We start from the raw sequence: 22054 nt of genomic DNA on the forward strand, positions 1-22054 counted from the left end.
GATGCTCACAGGAGCTTCTCATCTTACCTCAATCTTATCAGTGACATCTGAATGCAGATTGGTGAGAAAATATATCCTTCAGAAAAGACAAGAGGGAATGGTTTTAAAGTAAAAGAGAAGAGATTTAGATTGGATATTAGGAAGAAATTCTTCTCTGTGAGGGTGAAGAGGCTATGGCACAGGTTGCCCAGAGAAGCTGTGGCTGCCCCATCCCTGGAAACATCCAAAGCCAGGCTGGGTGAGGCTTGGAGCAACCTGGGCTAGTGAAAGGTGTCCCTGCCCATGGCAGGGGTGGAACTGGATGAGTTTTAGGCTTCTCCAAACACAAACGATTCTGTGTTCTATAATTCTACAATTTAGGCTCTAATTTAGAACTCTCAGGGGTGTGTGTGCATGTGTGTGACCTGGCACACAGATTTTAATGGTTGGGATAAAAAATTTCTTAAGAAGTAGCTTCCATCATTTTTGCATGTCATCATCTACCAATCTGAGGTGGGAAGCAGATCAGTGCTATAGAAATAAGATCAATGTCCTCAGGTTCAGATAGGAAATACGACACCAATTGTAACCACAATAAAAACAGAGACATTTGAAAGGAAATCAGAGACCTTGGGCAAAGCCAGAGGAAATATGCAGGAAGACTTCAATCACAGAGGCAATTTTTTTTCCCTACTTTGGCACCATTGCCCATAAAATGACGTCAGAGACAGGGTTTTTTTTTTTTTTAAAGCATTTTTTTTGTTCATCCAGCAACAACTGCCATGACCAGAATTCTGCTTTGTATCTGCTGTGATGCCAAAGCAGTTTTCAGCTCACAGTGGGGATTTCTATTCAAAAATGTTCCTCTTTACACACAGGAGCAGTGGTGGCTATGGGGATGCCCAGTCTCATGTTATCTTCCAGCAACTGGAGGGAAGAGGGGTTTTGACACAAGCATTTTTCTTTTTCCCATTTCACAGCCAGAAATGAGTCACATTTATTCAGTAAACTATATATCTTTGGGAATATTTTACTTTTAATTCAATAAAAATGGATACATTTTAGAAGGACCACACTGATCATGGTCTTGGTGCAACAGAGAAGTGTATCCAGTGAAAGAACAGATCAGATATTTAAAACAAGCTAAGAGAAAGTCTCTAGTCATAGAACAGGCAGCCAGCCCATGGAATTCTCTCTTTCCAGACACTAATATCAGATATTGCAATGACTAAGTTTTCTGATATTTTCAAGTGTTGCCCATGCAGCTTTGTAGATAAGAAGTTCATGATGTTATGTAAAAAGAAGGATTTCTAGCTCATGAAACCCCTGAGCTGTAAGTTATTGCAGTCTGGGAGAAAATTCTGAAGAAATATTGTACATAGACATTAATTTTTGGCTCCTGTTGGAGACAGGATATTGGTCTTATCCAGTACAGTGATTCTTTTTTTTCCTAAATATCAGCACATTTCACTTGGCCTTACCATGTACAATATTTTGTCTTCCAATACTAAACTCCCAAACAAGAGGTTTTTTCCCCACAAAATTTAAAAACAAGAAGAAAAAAAAATCAACTTTGTTTTGTTCTGATTGATCCAAGATGGCTTTTGTTTTGCTTTTCTTTTTCAACATTAAATTGGTAAATATGTTATTTGCAGTCAAAGCTAAGATTTGCTTTATTTCATTTACTCACTAACTCATTTGGACTTGAATTTAAGCAGGTTTGCATAATGACAGTCTGTTGTGCTTCTTAATTTGGGAATTAGGGATCTTGGAGGAACCCTACTGTTTACCAGCTTCAGTAAAATATCAATTTAAAATTCATTCCAATGGGTTTGGTTTCTGCTCTTCCCTGTGGAGAAGCACACCTCATATTATGTGTGTAAACTGATTCCAATGGCACCCCAAATGATGGATAACCCAAATCTCTTGTACCCCACAGACCACACCTCTGCACATGGGAACCTCACAGCTGACAGTCCTGAGATGTCTTTGTTTGGTGCCTGTGATAAAGAAGCTATTTTGAGTGAAGGGACTGACAGCTTGGAATTTTCTTCAGCCTTTTCCTACTGGTCAAGGTATTTCTGCAAATCTTGCATCTACATAAAAATATTCTCAGGGAATCTGCTATAAAAAGGCAACATTTTGGACCGCAAGAATAACAATTGCACTGATGAAGATTTTAATGTCTTCTTTCTTATTTTAGCAAGACCTACCATATACTGGTATTCTAGCACTTCCACTTTTGGCTAGAACTGTAACAGTTTAATTCAGGTTATTCGTTCTATTCTATGAAATGAGGACACAGTTGTTAATGGTCACTGTCATTGTGCCTGACATCTTCCTTCTGAACAGCCTTGTGCTACCAGGACTGAGGTGACTGAAGTTAATCAGCATATTGACATAAAGGAATTTTGAGTCATAACTCTGAGGTCAGAAAACGGTTTGAATATGATTTTGAGTTGCAGGATGACACTGGGAAATAAATTGGATGAGCTCATCCTTACCTTATTTTGCAGGAAGTCATTTACAGCAATACCTGCTCCGAGTGGGATTGATGTGGTTACGTTTCCATCATTTAGAGAACCAGAGAATTATAGAATGGTTTGGATTGGAAGAGACCCTAAAGATTGTGTAGCTCCTACCCCCTGCCATGTCTTGGAAATAAATCCCTTCACTTAGCAGTGATGAATCCCAACCTGATATCTTCTCTACATTTCCTTAATATTCAAATCTAGAAGGCAAAGATTGGTTGAGATAGGGCCTACTCTGCTTATTTCAATGGAAAGAATTAATGCAATGTACTGGAATACTCCAGTTTTGCTTTAAACATAGATTCTCCCGTGGTCATCTGAAAAACAAATCTTTGTTCATCTGTTATTTACACAAATAGACAATATGGTGTAATGACAATAATCATCTCCATATGACAGAGAGAAACCAATATCAGACAAGCATCATCATATAACAATAAATTTTAGAACACCAGATGTATTTCAGAAAAGTCACATTTTACCAGAGCAATTGCATCTCTTACTTTTAAAAGAAAGGAAAACACATTGTGAAAGCATTGAAATGAATAGAAAGTCTTTCTATAAGTATCTAGAAAGTCATATGTAGGGCTGAGGGCTCCCTTTGCCAGTTTTCCAAGGCACATGATGCTTTCTAAAGAGACCAAGTTGCTGCTTACTGTATATTTTAGTACGGGACCAAAATCTGTCTCCGATGGTTTTGGACACCTTGTTACATCCCATTCCAAAATCTGTCAAGCATGTGATGACAGCTGAGGCACAGAGGAATACTTCTCTGGTTCAAGAACAAGAAGGCCCAGAAGGAAAATTTGCTGATTTGCTAAACTCTTTAAGTTTCCAGATACAGCTGTAGGATACTGAGCATGTCGCTGTGAAGCATCACAAATATCAGGACTTTTGTCTCCGTGGATTATTGAGCCAGGCAGTTCCTACCTGAACTGTTCCCATGTAACTTGGGCACTGCCAATAGAGTAATCCTGAAATCTCATGTTGACAGATAGAGCTGCATTTGCTTTCATCCAAATCTGAGTTGCCTAGAGGTTTTGGTGGGACAACTTTTACAGGAGATTTCATACCAGAACCCTAATGACTTCTGTTTGCTGTCATTGTACAGAAACATCTTGCCTCAGACAAGCAAGAAACACAGTTTTGTGTGTATTTTTATCAGGATAAATGGCAGCAGTAAGGGTAACCAATCCAAGGGAGTTATCTAATATATCCACCCAGGTATTGCAATTAATATAATTATTCAGTGGGAAAGCATACACAAGGGGAAGATGATTATATTTTATTTAAATTTTGAGGTATTCCCCGAAGTGTTGTCCCCAGCTTAGTACCAATGAAACAATAAGATGCGTTGTCCTATTTTTTAGCACCAGATACCTGCGTGCTCTCAGAGCCTTTGCAGACCCATTGGACTTCAGCTAAAACATCTTGTCTTTGGTTAAAGTCCATCTGGGACTTCACTAAAATGGTGTCAAGCATTGGGACAGGATTCCCAGGGCAGTGGTGGAGTTATCACTTCTAGAAGGATTTAAAATACTTGTAGATGTGGCACTTGGGGACATGGTTTAGTGGTGGCCTTGGCAGTGGTCATTGTTAGATTATTAGTTGGACTTGACCTTACAGTTCTTTTTCTACCCCAAAAATTCCATGAGTCTATGAAAACAATGTGACAGTGACAAAAATTAGATCTTGTATGAAAATATACAGGTGATTTAAGTGACTTTTAAAATCTTTCTGTGTGGGAACAATTTAAGGTCATGCTCTGCAGCCAGTCCATTTCAATCTCATCTCCAGATCTTTCCTGCCAGGAATATTCCTCCTGCAATGGACCTGGAAATATGCAGAAAAGGCAGCAATTTTACTTGGCAAAAACTCAGATCAACACAGCTACTGTGAGCAAAACTTTTAACCTTGTCCCCAAGACTGTCTAGAATAGATGTTCTTATGCTGTTTTCTTTTGGGAATAAAATCCTATCTCTCCCCTGCAGGTATCTTTTCTCTCTTTATAGTAGCATAGTTACTGAGATCCAATTTAAAATGTTCAAAACTCCAAATTCCTCAAAAGGTAGTGGGAAACTACACCTCACACAGCACTGCCAAAACAAGCAAGCTTTGATTTATTTCAGGAGTGGAGTTTTCCTTCACTCTCACTAAAAGTTCGTTGTACAGGAGAGGTGTTAACCTGGCTAAAATACAGGATTATAAATATTCAGATTTTGATTCTGATCTTTAATCTAGGTTATAAAGATTTTGATTCTTTTCCCAGTTTTTCTGTTATCTACACTTTGAGTGTAGAATTACACTCACCTCACCCAAAATTACCCATCTGTAAGTCAGGCATTCAGAGTCCCTGTGGCTCCCTGGACAGTGAGCAGAGAGAATGAAAACACAGGGAGGATATTTATTGTATTTATTACAATAAATATTGATAGACACATGCTTGTCATAAACACGTTTATTAATAAATGAAGATTTTAAGAAATAAATTCTCATGTAGGTTGGATGTGTTTTTTCCTGTATCTATTTACAGAAGGAGTCAAGATGACCAGTTTGGATTTTATTTATAGCTTTAGAGCAAATAGATTTCAATGTGATGAACTCCAGTTTTTTTTGGTTTTTTTTTTTTTTTTTTTTTTTTTTTTTTTTCCCCAGAAGTGTGCTGTTATTGCATCAGTTTCTCATCTCTTGGGAGCACTTTATACACACTTTAACCAAGCTGGGTCCCCCCACAAACCCCACTGTATTTCTTGCAGCCTGCCCACTCCTTTGAAACATGAGAACTCTTTTAGACAAACTAGTTTTGTGCTGGTTTTGGCTGCTAGAACACATCATTTCCCAGGCTCTGGCTGAAGTGTACGGCAGGAGCACTAGGTGGCAATGCTGTTCCAGCGAAAACTCCAGCGGCTCCCTGAAACACAGAGATCCCAACCACGATTCACAGGCAGGGCACCAGCTCAGAGCTGCCACCACTTCTTCAGCAGGACATCCTTTTGATTGCCCCTCCTGTGCAGGGCACACCTCGAATCTTGGATTCAGTTCTGGGCTCCCCATGACAAAAAAAAAAAAAAAAAAAAAAAAAAAAAAAAAAAAAAAAAAAAAAAAAAAAAAAATTGAGGGGCTGGAGAGTGTCCAGGGAAGGGAACAGAGCTGGGGAAGGGTCTGGAGCACAAGTCTGAGGAGGAGCAGCTGAGGGAGCTGGGAAAGGGGCTCAGCCTGGAGAAAAGGAGGCTCAGGGGGGACCTTCTGGCTCTGCACAACTCCCTGACAGGAGATTGTGGCCAAGTGGGTGTTGGACAGAAGAAATGCCCCCACATTGTGCCAGGGGATTATTAGGAAAAAAAAAAATTCTTCATGAAAAGGGTTGTTAAGCACTGGAACAGAGTTCCCAGGGAAGATGTGGAATCACCATCCCTGCAGGCATTTAATAACTGTGTGGATGTGGCACTTGGGGACGTGGCTTAGTGGTGGCCTTGGCAGTGTTAGTTTAACAGTTGAACTTGATGACCTTAGAGGCCTTTTCCAACCTAAATAATTCCATGAGTCTGTGGTATTGCTTGCCCAGCCTTGCTCTGAGTGAGGGGTAAGTGGTTGAGTTGTTTCCACTTTCAGCATAAAGCAAAGATGTTGACCTGACATTTAGCACGAGTTTGGTCTTTCCCACATAATTTCCAGTGGTTCTGGAGAATACTGAATGGCAAATATTGAATGAGGAACACACAGGAATGAGCTGACTGTTCTACCAGGCTGGGGTTCAACCATCTCACTGGGGAAAGTGAAAACTCAAGCCTGATCCTAATAATGTGGGTGAGATCATAAAAAGCCTTCACTTGCACTGTCCCTTTCCTAGGTGGTACTTGCAGTGAAATCAAAGACAATATTCTTGATATAAAATCTTGAATGTTGACAGCTTTGCTAAGTGCTCTTGAAGACAAAAAAGCCAGTGCGAGTGTTCTACAGCTACCAGTTCAGTACAGCACAACCAGAAGTCTGTGTTTAATTGACTCCAATACAATTTAATACAATTAATCAATATTATCAAGTCATGATTTTGAGAGGCCTCTCCACACTAACAGTATTTATTTTAATCCATTTTAATTCATATCATTTACCATTATCATAAACTCTGTGAATTGTATCTATGGATACCAGCACAATAAGGAACTGTTCTGGTCTGAGTTTCTCCCATCACTACAAGAACACATTTTTAATTTTTTTTTTTTTTTTTTTTTAATAATGCATCCTGTTGATAACAAAACTGCTCTCAGTACAGAAAACCCCTCCTCATGTCAAGATGAGTAGAAGATTCATCTTCACTATTTTGGCCCTAAAATGCCTGTATACTTTTATGTACTTTATATGATGGTTGGACCTGATGATCTTTGAAGTCTTTTCCAACCTCAGTGAATCTATGATTCCATTTTGGATGTCAGGATAAGTAAAAATAAATAAATAAAATGAATGGATGCACATCCATGGACTTGTAAGAGTTTTGCATGAGTATGTGTGGCCAAATATGTGAGGTTGTGTCAGGCATTTATACTTGAAATGCTAAGTTTAGACTTTCTAGAAATTTTCTATTAGGAAAAAATGAGTAGTGCTGCTAACCTAAAAGACAAGTACATTTTCCTTTTTAATTGTCCCATTTATAAAGATTCTTTTTCCTCACCAAAATGCATTTAGAATATTTTCCACACACATGTAAATTTTGCTATTCTGGGTGGAAATGGGGTTTTTTTTGGAACAGCTCATCAATCCCAATTTCACCGATGATACAAACATAAGCTGCCCCAAAATGATTCCTGCTTTTTCCCTGTGTTATCTGACCACCATTTCCTTCCCCTCCCTAATCACTGAACTCTCCTGCAGTGTGTCAGAGCAGGGAAATTGGCTGTTTAAATACATTTTTTCTTGTTTGTCAGGAGAAATCCATGGTCTGGTTGGTGATTGAGGAAATGTACTGCAAAAAACCAACCAAACAAATGAATAAATCTATAACATCCAAAAAGTATTTTCTAGTCCTGAGGAATTTTGCGGGTTTAGATTTTGTTTGTTCCCTTAATATGTCAGTACAAGATGGGAAGGGAAAAAAAGAAAAGGTTTTATTGCTATTATGGAAAGAGCAGCTTCTTTTTCAGACTCAGAGCCATCCACTTAGACCAGAATAAAGACAGGAAAGAAACAGGAAAGAGGATTTTTGCTGGGGTTTAGCCATGTGATCCCACTCAGGCTTTGAAAGCACAGTGAAGTTGTGCTGATATCTGAAGAAAAATCAGAAGCAGTTATAAGGTGGAAAGTTAAAAGAAGTGAAAGGATGTGCATTTCTGGCCTTATTCATGTCTCATTAGCTTCTGGCACTGTAAATTGCCTAGACCAGCAGAAAACACTTGTTCTTTCTCTTTTTTGATGCAAATTTTTTGGAAAAAAAATTTGTTATGTCAGGGAAAAAATATGGTGCCCAAAGAAGAAACCGGACGTAACATTTTCAAAAGCATCAGCTCTGACAATTAAGAGTTTATGTCCCCCATTCCCCCTCCCAAACAAGTTTATCTCCCCATAATTCCCTCTGAGAAAACATCAGCAAGTTTTCAGACATTAGATTCTCCATGCTTCTGAGCTCAGTCAATAAATCCCTTGGACCAGGACAGGGATATGAGAACATCTACAAAGGAATCAATTTAACACATACTGGAACCAGTAGATTTTGGATGATCCCTTTTTCTCATTACATGCCTTACTGGGAATTTCCAGAGGTTGTTGGAGGCTGAAATATGTGGCTAAAAATTTCAAGCCTTTTTGAAATGACTCTACACTTCCAGAAACCAAAATATTCCTGATCTGGTCTCGTGGATCACAATGAAGTGACAGCCAGATAAATACCCCAGCAACATCCAGAGCTTCCTTTTCCTCATTAATTCCAAAGTGAATTACTCTAAACTCCCAGATGAAAAAAAAAAATAGGGAAGAGCAATGCCCTTTCTCCTTACCTGGGGAGACACCATGACTCAAGAGAGGCATATTAAAAGTCACAGGGCTTCCTTTCCCCAGAGCATTTGTGGTTCCTGTGTGATTTACCTCCTACACTCCTAACAGAATTCCCAAGGAGGAGCCCCAGTGAAGAAATTTAAGATTGATAATAGGCACATGAGCCCAGTCAGACATCCTGGAACTGGGTAAGGCAACCAGATCATTAGAATAGTTGGAACAATCCTGAAAGATGCCATGCTCTCTGGAAAACTTCTGGCTGGAATGTGAAATTTTCTTTTAGATTTCTTTGACTTTTCAAAAGAGGATTTCCACCCACCCATCCCCTGCCTTTGAACCACCTTCCCATTAATTTTCACATCCATATTTTTAATAAAATACTTTGGTAAATGGTGGTGTTTGCGAAAAGGCATGATGAAAAAACATTTTTATTTATTAAAGCTGAAAGCTACAATTAGGAATATCTCTATGATTATTTCAACACAGTTAATTAAAAATACATATTGGAATTAAAACAAAACAAAACAAAAACAAACAAACAAAACAACAAAACACAGACCAAAAATAATTATTTTTAATATTTTAATGATATTTTCTTTTGCGTTCAAAGCAAATATCTTTCAAATAAGCAGAGGAAAATTAGTGGCTTGCAGAATGGTTTGGGTTGGAAGGACTTGATTCTCTCAGCCTTTTCTCAGCAGAAGTTCTCCAGCTCTCTCTCTATCCACTTGGTGAACTCCTCTGGATTTGCCCCACCAGGTCCATGTCTTATGCTGGGACCCCAGTTTTGGATTAAATTATTTATTATACATGACTCATTAATGAATTCACTGTGCATTTTCACCTATTTTAATTCCAATCTCAGACAGGCAAAGACACACATTACAGTGAAATACACCATTCCTGATGCTTCTTGAATCAAAACTCAGTGTTTTAAGGGTAACCTGGGCCTTCACAAGGGCCACTTCATTTTGTTATAACTGTTAAGGCGAAAGTGGCTGTGAGAAAGATGTTAATTCTGGCACAATGGTTTGAAAGTTTCATGCCACAGTGCAGCATAAAACAGTAATTAGATGAAGAAAAATTAAGTAACTCTTTTTGTTTTAACAGTAATGTGCAGCTACAGAGTCCATGACTTTCCCCAGAGACGTTAAAGCAAAACCTTTGTTTTCCTGCCCCTCTCAAACCCACAAATTCTGTTGGATTACATGCCAAGTTGATTTAAAGTGGTTGCTCAATGGAAAGGAAGTGTTGACTCCAAATTTCAATGCTTTGTAATATTCTGATGTAAGCCTCTATTTTCTTTTGTGGACAAAATGAGACTTTTCACCCTTCAATTCGGATTGTGAAGTTTTTATTACTTGGTATTACAGGATAATCACTGGTTTTAGGGTTTATTTTACCTGGTTGAATTTTTTTCTCTCCTTTTTAAAAAGGAATCACTGATTGCTCCAAGCAGAACTCACTCCATGTCCTCTGGAGTTTCTGTCCCACCTGTGCAGATGTTCATGTCATGCTGTGTGACTCAGGCTGAGCCCTTCACTCTTTGGGCACTGGAGATTCCCACTGAAGTCTGGATCCAGCCTTCCACAGCAAGGCATATGTCAATACACAGATGGTCACGCCAGCAGAATTTTCCCACAGACATTCACTTGATATTTTTAAGCAAAAAATGTTTTCCATGTGTCCTCAGACCTGTTGTTCACCCAAGTGTTCCAGATAATTTAACCTGCAGGCAGTTTGGTTTGGCTTGTTTTTTTTTTTTTTTTTTTTTTTTTTTTTTTTTTTTTTTTTTTTTTTTTTTTTTTTTTTTTTTTTTCTCTGAGAAAAGCGCAGGGACACAACAGCAAAAAGAACCTAAAAAAAAATAAGCTGGGAAGAAGATGAGAAGATGAATGAGCCAGATGGACAGAGGGACTGGTAGTTTGATATACAGAAATAGTTTACTTGTAGAAAATCCAGGAGGATGTTTAGAGAACACAGACTACAGATTGTAAAAGTGGGAACTGGGTATTCCATGACAGGCTTGTGTAGGCTGGGAAGTAAATGTGTGTGTGACACACAAAGGCTTGCTTCTCAAAAGAAAAATTCCCTTTTCCCCCCTGAAAAACAAGGATTTTAACTATGAGGTAAATATAGATGAGAGTGAGACACACTGAATAACAGGAATATCAACAGGAGGATGAAGCACCCTCTGGAGAGATTTGCCTCCACACTCCATGGTAGAAAATCCAGATGAGTAACAGAGATGAAGGATTATCTTTTACAAGATCCTAGTGAAAGGCTACCAAATCAACTGGTCAAGGATAGTTTTAGCAGTCTTGGGATACTGCAGTTCCCTGCAAGCTGTAGAGCCCTGTCTTGAAAAAAAAACAAAACACTTATGCTACTGAAGTTTCAATGAAGTGTGAAGCAAAGCACAGGGACAGAGATGAAAGGCAATATAAATTAATCTAACTCTCCTGGGAATGGCACCAAGTAGGTCGTTTGTCCTGAAGAAACAGAAATAAACAGTGATGGTTCTGTTGTACAGAAACTGGAGCATTTCATTAGCACCTGGCTGTGGAGGAGCCTTTGTCATGAAAAATGCAGAGAGTTTTAACAAACCCAGGACATGGTTCATTCACTCAACTTTCATTGAGTTTTAGTGCATGGGACCGTCCAAAGGTCCTGCTTCACATACTGTTCTGTAGATAAATATGTAGATAAATATGTATATATATAGTCAATGATCATTCTCTCTCCTTAGATTTCGGCATCTAAATAATTCCATCCCTTCTCTGTCCCACTTGTGAGGTTCAGAGAAATTGTTGGACTGCTTTTTCTGACTCAATTTTGTGGATAAAACCAGAACTGCCAGAAGATACTACACTAGTGCAATAAATATAAAAAGAGTCTTTTAGCCAACTCTGTTGGTAGCTTGTTAAATTAACTAATCTATTCAGTAATCGATTATTGGAAGGCTTAAAATTATTTTCACTCCTTAGTATTCATTCAAGCATCAATTATTAAATTTTGAGTAGCTTGAAAAATTAATTTTCCTCTTTCAATATCATCCTGTCTCTCCCACCCCTTCATTTAGATTTCTAGCAGGCTTTTTTGAGTATCAGATTTCTCAATCCTTCCCTTTCTCTCCATATTTTCCTGCCTTTCTACAGGCCTGATTTCTCCAGGACCCCACGAGTCTGCACCCTGCTCTGCTTTCCCTCTTATGTCTCTCACCTCCATCTTCTCAAACATTCCAGTGTCTGATCTCCTACAGGCTCACCACCCTTTGCTGCTGCTCCAGACTTGGGTCCTGTGGGAATGATATCCATGGTGTCAATCACCATCTCCCTGTTGCCTTTGCTGCAGCTTCCTCCAGTTTACACCAGTGAGGATCCAGCCTTCTGCTGCCAAAAGTACTAATGATTTTGTAGAAATATGGGTCTCTCCCTCCCTCTTTCTCTTTTTTTTTTCCTCTCAGCATGAAAGATCTAATTACAAATTGCTGAAGGCTTGCTACAAATAAAATTAAAAAAAAAAAAAAAAAAAGGAGAAAAAAGATACCCTTTTGACTCTGCATTTTCTGTTACTAATTTACTGAAAGGAACTGGATCTATGTTTTCACCCAAATAAATATTTCTCCTCATGAATACTGAGAACAACTATTCACTGAAATATCTCCATGGTGAGGTTTTAAACTTATTTTCACAGCTGTGAGTTTGTTCAGGCTGATGTTACTGGGTATCAGTACTGTGAATGATAGTGACATTTACCATGGTGTAATGTGAATAGAACCATCCAGTCTGGCTCCCTGGAAATACCAATTATCCTACCTCCCAATACCTTCAATCCAGCGGGTGGGATGTGTGCCATATTTTTATTTGTTATGATTATATTAAGGATGACAAGTGAAGGCTGAAGGCGACATTCCTGCTGGTAGGACAAACAGTGTGAGGGGTTTTTCTCTGCCCCTGGGGCCAGATGCAGCAGGGACTATCCTGATTTCTCCTGGGACCCCTGACAAGGTGTGCCCTGGGAAAACCAGCTGGGTCATGGCAGAGGGATCTCTGCTTTGTGATGCTTGATGGACCCAAAACATATTGCAAAGAAATGAGACAAAGGGACAGTTGCTGCAGAGAATGGTCAGTAAAAATAAACTTTTATGGGATTCAGGTGGTAAAGAAGGTACAAGAGCCCTAGAATGAGTTCCTGCCAGAGGCCTCCAAAGCAGCTGCTGCTCCATCAGGGAACTGTTGAGATTGAAGTGACCTCTGGAAGTCATCTGGTTTCTCTCTTCCCTGCTCAAGCAGGGTCACCTAGAGCAGATCACGCAGGACCAAGTCTCCATCTGGAGAAAGAATTTCTCCTTTCCAGAGCTGGACTTTATTTAACAGCCCTCTAATGGTTAAAGACTCAACAATCTTCCCTGGAAAATCTTCCTCCCCCAGTTATCATCCTGCATAACTCACAGGGCACTTTCTGAAACTAGCTGGTACCTAGGAAAGAATAGAAGTCCTGCCCACATCACTAGAAATAGTTCCTGTAGGCATGGAATGACCTTATTCTGTCTTCTGAAAGGACTATTTAGCCATAATTTGTAGTCACTTACCCCAGAAAGATCCCAACAAAACAAAGCTGTAGAATTGCACATGTTCTTGGCAGAAGTGCAAATGACAAAATACAATAAAGATGATGGCAAAGTGGATTCAGAGAAGATGGGGAAGCAAAGTATGTCTCAGCTGCCTGAGCCTATGGACCATGAGCTTAAAGGATTCTTGAATCGTTCTGGAGATGTGACTCAAGGCAAGGAGGGATCATTGAATCATAGAACAGCTTGTGTTGGAAGGGACCTTAAATATCATTTTGTTCCAACTCCTGTGCCATGGGCAGGGACACCTTCCACTAGACCAGGCTGCTTAAAGCCCCATTCAACTTAACCTTGAACACTTTCAGGGATGGAGCAGCCAGAGCTTGTCTGGGCAAATATTCCAAGACATTTCTGATATCCATAGTTGCTCTTGGCTCGGCAGCTGCGTTGCACACTGGGTGGCTTAGTCTTAAAATGAACCTTTCCCAAATGTTTCAAACCATATCAGCCACTAAAATTGTGAAGAAAAAGAAAAATAATATCTTCTGAAAATAATACTTTTAAGATTTTCACCTCCTCCAGCCCCACTACTGACACCAGCACAGTGCTCCTAAACCACTCACTCATATTAACAAATTTGTTTATGTATTTGGCGTTTATGGTAGGTTCCAGTTGGTTAAATATGGTCATGTAGGGACATTTGAGGCATCTTCTGATATGAGCACAGAGTGGTCTGATCTGGCACTGGATTTGCAGGAGACCTGTCTCCTTATGGAGCTGCAGAGTCCTCCCAAGTGACACTGAAATAAGGAAACTGAGCCTTGTCTGCAGTGCCCCTACAAAGAGCAGAGACAATCATCTCATTGCCTTTTTCCTAGAAAACTCTCTGATCTCTGTAGAACAAGCACCTGGAGACTGTTCACCTCCTGCCATGAAGAGTTTGTCTATGGTTAATCAAACAGCCCAGATTATCTACAGAGAAGCCAACAGATTTCCTTAATCCTTAGCAGTGAGCCTGCTCTTTCCAGCCCCTGAACATGTTTTAGTTCAGCTGATCATTGCTCATCCTCTTATGGTTTACAATGCAGGTCATGAACCTGGAGTATAATATTCCAGCACTTACGTTTTTAAAGTGCAATCCATGTACCATTTTAAGCAGAGAAAATACTCAATTAGAAGGCAGCAAGATACTCCAAGTACAATTCTATGTGACAGGGCAAACAAGAGAAGTAATTGTATTTGTTTAATTCAAGAAATCGAGTGGACAAGGGTATCCAGACCTTTCTCTTACCCTTATTACTTGTTTCAATTTTGTTGCTGGTATTTTTTTTTCCTCCTGTTTAATAGGCAAGGCAGCTGACAACTGAATTAGTACTCTTCCCTTAGTATGCCACTGGCTCATGACAATAGCCTTAGGGGTAAGATATAGATAACTGAGAAGTTTTCTCACTGTTGTGATATATTTTTTCATATGGTTAATAAGGCAATTGAAATGACATCCTGTCACAGTGGTAGAATCCCGTGAATTTGTGATGTCCCTTGCGTTGCCACTAGGAGGAGATGCACTGTGGATTATCCCCCACGCCTTTTCCTGGAGAACACGTTGAGAGGATGTGACAGTCTGCAAGCTCAAGCGCCCTTTAGTGCTGCTAAGGATTAGCTACTGTTTATTATCACTAATAGGAAAGGGCTTAGGGCTGAATTGTTGTTGCTCCACTGCGGATTTTGTTTCAAAAGCCTCACAAGAGTGCCCTTATATTCCAATCAGGGAGTTCAGCTAAAGAAACACAAATAAGAGAATCATCAGCAATTAAAACAAAACAAAACTATAATAATGGCTAAATCTGCATAAGAAAACCATTAATTGCTTACGAGCAATCGCACAGCTTTCCTTATAACAGAGTCTATCAAAGCATGTTGGGCCCAGATCATTTCCAAAAAAAAAAATCAAGTTAAAGTCCTGATGCCAAGTCCTGTTATAGCCAGAGTAAATCAAGGAATTTGCACTGAAGGTCAGATCAGCTGAAGCCTCAGCTGGGTCTGTTTGCACCAGGATGCCCTGTCCTGAAAGGTGTGAAAGGCAAAGTGAGGACCCAGCGCCGAGCACCTTGTGAGGGCAGGGCTTTTGTCAGCAGAGATCTCCATCAGCGCCAGGCCCTGCTCTAACACAGTAATTGATTATTTCCCAAAGGCCTCTGCCCCATCAGCTCGGATTCACATAAAACCAGCACCTCCTTTCAAGCATCCATGGCAGCTCCAGTGGCTGCAGGGGAAGGAGGTAATCGGAGTGGCAGGGAATGCCCTGTTCTCAATGGATGGGCAATTGCCCCACGGGCAGGCAGAAGTGGAAGGTGGATTTATGCACAGGCACATATTGTTCAAGTGGCTCCTGCCTCTGAACACGCTGTCTGCACTCGAAGGGCTCCAGATTGAGTGTTACAGGTCCTTAATCTGATCAGTGTCTAAGCACAGAGCTTCCAGCTGGAGCTTGGCTCACTGCACACAGGCCATTGGAAAGCATGTTTAGCTCACAGCTCCTGAACTGGTTACTGGAAAACTCGAAGGATATAAATAAAAGAGTAGAATTTCCCCTTAATCATTAAAATTGAGGTACAGATTATGTATGTGTATATGTATATTTCTTTTTTTTTTTTTTTCTTTTTTTTTTTTTTTCTGTTGAAAGCTATTAGAGATCTGGAATTCCATCCTTTCTCCCCAGCTTTAAGGATCCTTATGCTTTCAGCTCTGTCACATCCTGTGCTTTGGGAATTCTCTGTATTTATTCAGTCCTATAGAATTACACCTCAGTTTTCAACCCCTTCTTCCACTGTGTGACCTTCCTGGCATGTTTCTTTTAGCCAAAAGCCAGAGGAATCTAGAGAACGGGTTGGAGACAGTGGTGGTCCAGCAGCCAGAGAGTACAAGTTAATGGAAACCTTCACTTTCAACATGGGTCCTTCCCAGCAGGTGACCTAATGTCCCCATCTATGGGGACTTTATGATATTGAGGGTCTTTTCCAGCCTAAATAATTCCATTCTATGACCTCATGACCAGATCCTGCTCTGCAAGGTGAGTGTTGTGAGCTGGTTAACCAATGCAGTGATGGTCATATAGATATGCATATAGACAGCCCAGGGGTGTTTAATGACACTTGAAATGCCACCTGCTGACCTGCTGCTCCAGAAGGGAATGGGTGTCTGTAACCCCATTTCACACTTGGTCATCCTTGTAGGAGACCTGGATGTCCTGAGGGCTCTCAAGTAACACAGGACTCCACTGTACTAGGATGGGTGGGCTCACTTAGCCTATTTTTGCCCTTATTTTATAATTATTTTTTCTATTATAAACCCCTGGACTTTGTGCAAATTTGTAGCTGAGCAGTTCAGAGGCAGGAACTACTCAATTCTGCATTTTCCTGGAAAGAACAAAAATACACCCAGATTCAATCACTTTTTAAAATAGTTTCATTGAAATAGAGCTTTAGAAAAGACGAAACATTAAATGACTTGGCATAGACTTTTCTTTTTCAAGTTAAATGTTTGAACTTTCCACTTCAGAAGGATGTTTTATTTTAAAATCAACTTACATTTTTAAAGGGAATAATAAAGAAGGGATAAATTAGACCAAGATACTTTCCTATTTCAGCCCTCACTGACAGGAGCCATGAACCTACAGTCAGGTATACACAATTTAAAACTAAGGACTCTCTCCAGCTTTTGCTCTCTGCCTGGGTGCTGAGAATAACACAGGTATATTTTTTTGCAGGATGGAGACCCAGCTGAGCTATATCTGATATTCTGTATTTGGAAGCAATGAGTGTGTGAATAATACATCTGAATAGGCTTGAAGATTTAATGGCATGACAGGAGGGGTGCAGGGTACTGCAGAGCAAATAGCAGACTTCCAGTAACTTAAAGGAAATTTAGAGTTAAATAATGGCATATGAGGGTCTAGATAGTGATCAGCACCTCTTGATATTTTGGCAAAACCAAATTCTATGAGGCTACATGGATGGGAATTCAAAATTAAGTGCTTTATTCACATAAGTAGTGCTATGGACCTGAACATCGGACACCAATAACAAAGTAGGTTTTTTGGAAGAAAAGTTCTCTGCATCTGGACTTTGTTTTCTGCTATAAAAATCCACATGTGTAATGAGATTATCCAATCTAAACTTCTCATCATACCACTTGAGACCATTTCCTCTTGTCCTGTCCCTTGTTCTCTGGGAGCAGAGCCCAACCCCAGCTGGTTGTCCCCTCCTGTCAGGGAGTTGTGCAGAGCCATGAGGTTCCCCCTGAGCCTCCTTTTCTCCAGGCTGAGCCCCTTTCCCAGCTCCCTCAGCTGCTCCTCCTCAGACTTGTGCTCCAGACCCTTCCCCAGCTCCGTTCCCTTCTCTGGACAATCTCCAGCCCCTCAATGTCCTTCCTGAACTGAGGGGCCCAGAACTGGACACAGTCCTCGAGGTGACCTCAGCAGTGCCAGCACAGGGACAGTCACTGCCCTGGCCCTGCTGCCACACCATGGCTGGTACAGCCCAGGTGCCTTTGGCCTTCTTGGCCACCTGGGCACACCTGGCTCATGTTCAGAAGCTGTTACCAGCACTCCCAAGTCCTTTTCCAGCTTTCCAGGCACTCTGTCCCAGCCTGCAGCCCTGCATGGGACTATCTCAACCCAAGTGTAGGAACCATCACTTGGCCTTGATGAACTTCGTAAAATTTGCAGTCAATAAAGTGAAGCCACGGACAAAACTTATTTTCTGAAGCAGCTTGGAAAACTGGAGGGTCAGGTGCTGCATCAACCCAGAGCAGAAAACTGCAGGAGGGGTTACAGCCCAAGGAGGGTGTATGTTTGTGTGAGAATAATTGAACCTGACGGGGTCTCAAGGCACACGGTGTTGGCAAGAGCTCTTTTGCAGAGTTTGCAGCTGTTGAAGTGCTGACTTTTTCCATATTGTACAATACTTTTTTTCCACACAATGATTTCAATGGAGCTGCTCATAAGAGAAAAAAAAAAAAAAAAAAAAAAAAAAAAAGTGTAACTGAATAAGAGCAAATAGATCAGACCTGAACCCTTTGAAGGTTTCTAGAGCTTGTGCTATTGACAGTTTCTTTCCTGAATTTGCTTTGTCTTTGTGCCTGGTGAGTATCTGACTGCTGTTTTAGGGACTACTAGCATATTCTACAGAGCACTAAATTTTACAGTACCCCTACAGTAAGCTTAATACCTTTTATCTTGAATACTGTAGTACATGTACCTTTATTTATAATGCATTGTACAGCCTGTGATGCTCACTAGTGCTGTATTTTTACCATTAGCACTCCAGGAAATGAAAGCACTGTAGCTTACATTAGGACAGGGGCAATTCATGGAAGTCTTATTTGTCAGGGCAGCTTTCATTTAATTTGAAGCCTGAAGTGGTCTGCAGGAATAGGGAATAAACAGCTACTAGGCCAAAATACTAGAAAAAACTGAAATTGGGAAATGATGGCCCATAGAAGGTCATAATTTTGTTTTTCAGTTCATTTTTGAGCTGCACAGTGGAGCAGAGGTGGAAGGATCTGAAGAGTCAGAAACTAGTGACTGAAAGAAGAGGCCTCTGTTACCTGATGATATATAGAATGGAGAGAAAATGTAGGAAAGAGTAGAAAGAACAAATCTGGGGGGGAAAAAGGCTTAGAGAATGGAAAACATAAACTAATTCTTAGCTTCAAATTTAGGAACACGGCTGTTGCCTAATTTAGTTGTGCTGCACTCTCTGAAGTCCTTTCCTTGAGTTCAAGGGGAAGTTGGAGTTTCTGCCATCAGCATTTGGGCTCCATTTCCCATTCAGATGGTGAAAAAGCCTCTAAAAAATGAGCCAGTTCTCTTGACTCATGAGTGGGGTTGAAGTGAGAGGACCAAACTGAGTGACACAAAGCCCCTGAGGGATAGAAGAAAAATATCTCCTGAGGCCAAAAGTGAGATGGAGGAAAGGAATTAATGCATGTGCTACAAGGAGAGTGGAGGCAGCTCCATCACCTCCCATGGCACCTCTGGTGCATCACCACAAGGCTGTTGGTGTGTGTGCACCTGAGCACAAGGGACAGGCTGTGCTGGTTTTGCCTGGGGTAAAGTTCTTCACAGTAGCTGGGGCTGTGTTTGGTTTTTGTGCTGGAAATAGTGTTGATAACACAAAGGATATTTTTGCTGTTGCTAAACAAGGCTTGCACAGAGTCAGGGTCTTTCTGTTCCTCTACCCCACCCCACCAGAAAAGAGGGGATGCACAAGGAGTTGGAAGGGGGCAAAGAGGACCCCAGATGACCAAAGGTATATTCCAGAGCAGATGGTGTCATTGCTGGCAATAAAACCTGCTGGGAAGGAGAAGGAAGGGTGGAGAATATTCAGCTTTATGGCATTTGTCTTCTCAAGCAGACATTACATTTGATGGAGTCTTATTTCCCTGGATGTGGCTGAGCACCTGTCTGAATGTGAGGAATGAATTCTTTATTTTGCTTTGCCTTTCTCCACTGATTTTACTTTTACTCTCTTTCTTTTGTCCAGAAAGATGCTTCACTTTTACCCCTCTGATTCTCTCTCTCTTTGAACCAGAGGGAGGGGAGTGAGCAGTTTCCTACAGGGGTTAAACCACAAGAGATGGTGAGATCTTGGACTCCAAGGTGGGCAGTGCAGTGCAATGCAATCCACAGTTTCCACTTGGGGCTGAATACTCTGGAGCTGACCAACCCCACTGGGAGGTTTGTGCTAAGAAAACTCTTATCATCTGAAGGAAGGTCCTATACCCAATGTACTACCATTTTATTTTAAATTTATTTTTGCATTAGAACCCACACCTTTGGGAAGAGCACATTTTGCTACCTACAAAACAGATTACAAGGAATACAGAGGTCCTGGTCCTGCTGACAAAGCACGTGCTGCTGATCAATGACAAACTTGTATTGACTGAAACACCATCAAGCCCAAAAGATGAAAGCAAACCAGGAATGTTGTGATCTTTTTTTTTTGTGTGTGTGTTTTCTGGCAATAAACTATGCTACAGTAGAAAAATGGGGTTGATTCTGCTTTCTCTTCTCAATGTGTAAAAGAGGAGTAATGCCATTAAGTTCAGTGGAGTTTGTGTGAGTAAGTGGAAAATCAAATTCAGGAGCTCTATCGAACCCAACCACACATCTTGTAGGAGTCTGCATTTCCACTTCTTTCTCACAGGAGTTCTTTGTTTGTATTTTTCCCCTCTGTGTCTCTCTTTATTTTCCTTTCCTTTGAAGTCTTAAATCCTAGAAGTGACCAATCTTTCATCCATAATCTGCAGCATTCAAATTAAAGGGAATGGTCTATAGATTCTAGGATTTTCTGCACACTATGGCTAAATCCTAGTGGAGTCCCCTACGAGCTAAGAAAGGCAGGAGAAGAGACTGAAGTTAATTTGATCTAATCAATGTGCCACTTGCAATCGTGTTGTGTTCATTAATAGGCAACAAACAAGCAAAAGCCCTACATATATTCCTCCTTTTCAGTAAACTGTTGTTTTATCAAGTGATGGTCTGGCCAAAACATGATCAGTGATCTCAGTAATTCCTGTTCTTATTAATCATTGTGAAGCCTTGAAAGGTTCCATAAATCTTCCTGCAACTGAGCACTTTTAAAATCCTCTTTGTGTTATTGCAGTAATAAATAAGATCATTTTTCATAGCAAACCTGTCTATGGCTTTAAAGAAAATAGATAGACTGTAAATAAGTGCATTTTCCTGCAGTAACATTAAACAAAAAGGTTAAGCTCCTACTGACAGGAAAGATGTATTTGCAAGTGATTAGTTATATTTCTACCATAGCGCTTGTCTGTGTTCTTCTTTTGATGTTTAAACAAAGCTCTTGAACACACTGGGTTGTAGTCTCTGATGTTGATTTATAGGTAGGACTGAATTCCAAACACTGCACTCGTAGGCAGGCATTAATAAAGAGGAGAGACTTTCTTCCTGCTGGTTAATATGTGACTAAGCTCTCCTGTTTTAGGCCTCAATCTGTCAAGAACAGGTGTATAATAGGGGAGTCCTTGAGGCGCAAAGACTGGAGCTATACACAAAGGGTTTTGTTCAGCTGCACTCAGGACAAATGTTGAAACACCAATTTACAAAATTGTTTTGACACAGAATTGTTTTATGGCTATTATGACACGGACATAAAATTATTTAGGTTATCTGGGCCCAAGAGGATTGGTGGGAACTCCAGGTGGACCCAGCTGAACTACTGTAGGTAATTGGGCAACACAATGGCAGATGAAATTCAACACAGACAAGCGGAAGACAAAATGTGTTGGGAGAAGAGTTTAAGTGCTAAAAAACCCCACAGAATTGAGGGAGGTCGGATCCTTGAAGAACTGATAAGAAATCTCACTCAAAACATCCAGCTCAGTGTAGATGGCAAGTATATAGAGAACAGGGATCAAAATATATTTTTCTTTCATATCCCATTTCCAGCTGCAAACAACCTCTTACGTTTCAGAGAAAGGCAAATCATCAACAACCAAGATATTCCCCCCCCAAAAAAAATTCTCTCACAACAACTATCAGGCTAAACTTCAGCAACATGAATTGGAATTGTAAGCATTCCCTAAATATAGACTGTGTTGTTCCTGAATGTGTGAAAAACATATCACCATGGATTCCTTCCAGGTATTGAAGTGAGGCATTTGGATTCCTCCTGCTGCTGCTGCTGCAGACACACATCAAATAATTCCAACACCTAAGTCAAAATATATGGGTAAAACTGAAGTCAAATTACATTTTAAAAAAATCCAAGTGCATCTGCACTGGTCAGGTGCCGATAAGCCACATCCTCTCAGTGCTCAGGGAGTTCCGTCTTATTTAAATAAACTGTATTTATGTAATAAATACGTGCAAATTTTGTCTGCCCCTGGTAGCAGGGATGACAAACTCCCTGCTATCAAACATTTCTAAGCACCTTACGCAGTGATCAGCTCACCTCTC

Source organism: Zosterops lateralis (assembly GCF_965231275.1).
Source record: "Zosterops lateralis genome assembly, chromosome: 3".
NCBI classification, from domain to species: domain Eukaryota; kingdom Metazoa; phylum Chordata; class Aves; order Passeriformes; family Zosteropidae; genus Zosterops; species Zosterops lateralis.